The sequence below is a fragment of the Ranitomeya imitator genome, chromosome 1 (genome assembly GCF_032444005.1).
Source record: "Ranitomeya imitator isolate aRanImi1 chromosome 1, aRanImi1.pri, whole genome shotgun sequence".
NCBI classification, from domain to species: domain Eukaryota; kingdom Metazoa; phylum Chordata; class Amphibia; order Anura; family Dendrobatidae; genus Ranitomeya; species Ranitomeya imitator.
The window spans coordinates 74,815,938-74,821,055 of NC_091282.1; positions in this window are offsets into that span (position 1 = coordinate 74,815,938).

The window sequence follows — 5,118 nt, forward strand, 5'->3', positions numbered from 1 at the left end:
GGACCTTAGACCGTAGATTAGATGTGGAAAGATATTGGGAGATTTACTCTGAGATTTTAGGGGGAGACAGATTATAGATGGCTTTGTAGGTCAATGCTAGTAGTTTTAACTGGATACGTTAGGGAATTGGAAGCCAATACTGGGATTTGCAGAAGGGAGAAGCAAAGGAGTAGCAAGGAAAGAAGTGAATGAGTTGGCAGCTAAATTAAGGATGGTCCGGAGATGTGCGAAGGTGTTAGCAGGGAGGTCTCAGAGGAGGATATTGCAGTAGCCAAGGCAGGAGATGATGAGGGCATGGACTAACATTTTAGGAGATTCAGGGTTGGGGACAGGACGGATTCTAGAAATATTTTTGAGTTGGATGTGGCAGGAGGTGGTAACAGCTTGAATGTGCAGTTTCAAGGACAGGGCAAAGTCAAAGGGTTACTCCAAGGAAGCCTATATTGTGGAACCATCAAGCATTTGAAACTGAGTTGTTGCTTGTTATCTTTTCTGGTATCTTTAGTTTTGTATTTAGAACTTACCTTTCCTTGCACACCTATACTTGACAATACTACACAACGTGAGCCAATGGTTTGGGTCCCTGTACTGTTGGCCGCCTTCTCTGGAGTTGATCACCCTCTTGTTCAAATTTAAAGTTTGTTATTATTATGCTTAAATATTTGCTTTTATTGTTTTAATTGTAGTGTTTTTTTTTGTAGTTTATAATACACAGCTGATGGTTGATAGTTATTGTTGAGATCAGATCCTTAAATAATTTATGTCAAGTTTACTATTCAGATAGCTGTCTTTTTAACTAAAGATGTAATTTTACTTCATCTAAAAAAAGAATGCTGAACATGCAATTTATTATTACATCTAAGGAAAGCGGAAGGGCATGTACTGGTATTTTGGCAATTGTGGTCTATACAGTCAAAGTAATGTGACTTCTTTACTTGGATTTCTAGTGGTTGTACAAATGTGACTTGACCTCTCCTAAGTATTTAATTCTTATAAATCTACGATCCTTATTTGACCTTTTACCCTATGATCATCATGTTTTACCACTGTTTATGGATACCCAATGTTTTTTATCGTTATATTTTGTTCTATATTTACTATGAAGAGCTCAGATTTCAAAAGTGTGCAGCCTTACTTTCCCATAGATATTTTGGCAGCTGTATTGTAAAGTAAATGTCTAGACTATGATACAAGATTACAAATAATACACACATAGTACATAGTAAACTGTGGTTAGTATATAGTGGAAATCCACATACTTACGAGGATAGAAATTCTACCAAAGGAGCCACACATTTTGCAACAAATTGAACCAGTCAGCAGTCACAAATCCACCCAAAAACATGCAAATTATAGATGAGCAAATAAATTAGAGTATGTGCATACGGTCAGTAAACAATGCAGGTTGGACACTGCAGAGTCCAATCCGCAGCATCCAGAAATTACAGCATAGTGGATGGGATTTCAAGAAATCCCATGTTCACTGTGCGTGCACAGACGCCCGCGGCTTACCTGCGGAGATGGACAAGCAGCGCGTCTTTCCAGACCGCAGCACGTCAATATATCTTGTGGAGACATTTTTTGGATCAAACAGTTGTTAAAAAGACAATACTTTCTCCCTACAAGTCTCCACTGATGATCTGTCAACACATGCGACTGCGGTGGGCTATGTTTGGCTTGAGTAATCATGTCATTGTTGAGGGAGGGCAGTATATACAAAAGGGTTATTGGAGTTCACTGTGAGACACTGAGTGTAACAATTATAGTGATACACTTAGGGTATGTGCACACAATGCGGAAAATGCTGCGGATGCGCATAGTTTCTGCAGCTTCGGGTCCGCAGCAGTTTCCCATGAGTTTACATTACAATATAAACCTATGGGAAACAAAAAACGCTGTGCACATGCTGTGGGAAAAAACGCGCGGAAACGCAGCGGTTTACATTCTGCAGCATGTCACTTCTTTCTGCGTATTCCGCAGCGGTTTTACAGCTGCTCCAATAGAAAATCACAGTTTTAAAACCGCAATGAAATCCGTGGTAAATCCGCGATAAATCTGCAGCAAAAACGCAGCATTTTTGCCCTGCAGATTTATCAAATCCGCTGTGGAAAAATCCGCAGTGGATCATTCTATGTGTGCACATAGCCTTAGGAATCTCTTGGATTGAGACAAATAAGGCAGCCGAACCAAAGTGCAGTGTAAAGTCTGTATTATACAAATAGACACAGATGCAAGGCGTGAGCAAGTTCAAACACGGGCTACAAGGTGGCGCAGTGGTTAGCACAGCAGCCTTGCAGCGCTGGAGTCCTGGGTTCAAACCCCACCAAGGACAACATCTGCAAAGAGTTTGTATGTTCTCTCCGTGTTTGCGTGGGCAGGGCCGGTTTTAGGCAAAGTGGGGCCCTAGGCAAATAATTAAAATGGGGCCCTAAATGCTAACATATTGCACCATCACACAGAAACATGTTGGTTGTAGCTACATGCGCTGATTTCAGGCCACTAAACGAGTGTGATTAACAATATTGAAGTAATTCGCCACTTGTTTCCAGCCTCTTTACACTGGCTGAGTAATAATGATGGGGACAGAATGATCACTACTAAATCAATCTGTCCCCATACAGTATCATTAGCAGCATATCTGCAGTTTTAACTGGGCGATGTGCTGATGAGAACAATGATTTTTGTTCCGGCATATACTGTACATACATACACCGTACATACACACAGATACACATACCGTACATACATACACCGTACATACACACAGATACACATACCGTACATACATACACCGTACATACACACAGATACACATACCGTACATACATACACCGTACATACACACAGATACACATACCGTACATACATACACAGACACATACCTTACATGCATACACACATACAGTTATATACACATATAGTATACACATACCATACATACATAGTACATACACACAGATATACATACAAATACAGTATATGCAAACACATACATATACCTTACATGCACACAGATACACATACATATACCGTCATACATACACATACCGTACATACACACATGCATATACCGTACATTCACACAAATACCGTACATACATATACCATACATGCACAGATACACATACATATACCGCACATACATACACACATATACCGTACATACACAGATAGTTATATACACATATAGTACACATACCGTACATACATATATGATATACCATACATACACCAAATACACATACCGTACATATATACATATACCGAACATACAGATACACATACATGTACCATACATACACACACAGTAAATACACATAGTATACACATACCGTACACACATATACATACACATATACTGAAATTTATTGCACATACACAGATACTGTACATACATACACACAGACATACACATACTGTACATGCATACACAGACATACACATACTGTACATGCACACACACAGCCATACAAATATACCATACATACACACATATGCCGTACATACATACACAGATATACACACAGATGCACGCACACACACATACACACAAGCACATATATACACACATACTAATCTTGTATAGGTGATCAGATGAGCCCTGGATGAGGTTACATAGTTCAGTTGCAGAGGGCTGCAGACCCCACTGTGGGGGATGGGGCACAGAGCAGACAGCACTGTTATCAGCCCCCTGGTTCTACCTGCTGTCCCAGTGAGCCTCCTCCCCCATCTCTTCACAGTGAGGAGACGCTGCAGCCTGGCGGGGACAGAACAGTGGAGGGAGCAGAAGACCCCCTAAAGGTACCGTCACACTAAGCGACGCTGCAGGGTCGCGCTTAGTAACCCGATGTTTACCCTGGTTACCATCCTAAAAGTAAAAAAAACAAACGCGTCATACTTACCTTCCGCTGTCTGTCCCCGGCGCTGTGCTTTCCTGCACTCACTGTGAGCACAGCGGCCGGAAAGCACAGCGGTGACGTCACCGCTCTGCTTTCCGGCCGCTGTGCTTACACAGGGCAGAGAAGCAGAGCGCCGAGGGACAGACACCGGAATGTAAGTATGTAGTGTTTTTATTTTTTACTTTTACGCTGGTAACCAGGGTAAACATCGGGTTACTAAGCGCGGCCCTGCGCTTAGTAACTCGATGTTTACCCTGGTTACCAGTGAAGACATCGCTGAATCGGCGTCACACACGCCGACTCAGCGATGTCAGCAGGAAGTCCAGCGACGAAATAAAGTCCTGGACTTTCTGCAGCGACCAACGACATCACAGCAGGATCCAGATCGCTGCTGCATGTCACACTGGACGATATCGCTAGCCAGGACGCTGCAACGTCACAGATCGCTAGCGATATCGTTTAGTGTGACGGTACCTTAAGGCTCTCTTCCTCCACTGCTGTCTCTATGTGCTGTGCGGTGGGGCACCTCACCTGACTGTAGGGGTGAGTACTCACGATTGGGACGCGCCATGCAGGAGGACAGCAACCAGTGAGCGCTCTCCTCAGTCTGGTCATGGTGAGGTAAGGAAAGCGTTCATTGGCCAGCGTTTCTCCCTGCATGACACGCCCCCTTTTTGATCTCTTGCACTTTGCGCCCCACTCTCTCCCTCGCACTGGGTGTTCCATGATTATAGGAGGGAGTGAGAGGGGCCCGATCCTGCATAATACTGGGCCTGCCTGCAGGGGCCCCCCCCACCACTGGGTCCTGGAGCAGTGCCATCAGCAGTGTGTCCGCCCCTGGCTGGGGGCCCCTAGGGCACCGGGGGCCCTAGGCAGCTGCCTAGTCTGCCTGCCCCTAACGCCGGCCCTGTGCGTGGGTTTCCTCCGGGTATTCTGGTTTCCTCCCACATTCCAAAAGACATACTGATAGGTAATTTAGATTGTGACAGCGATGATAATGTGTGCAACCTGTAAAGCTCTGCGGGATATGTTGGCGCTATATAAAAAATAAAGATTATTATTAATCACAGCAAACAAGATGATATCAGGAGAAGTGCTTCAGCAGCTCTGCTGCAGGCCGAGTCAGCGTTTATATGCACAAACGTGGATGCAGCATGTGCACATCAGTTCAAGTAAATAGCAAACAAGGTCCTTCTTAGGAGTAGTTCATTTGCAGCTC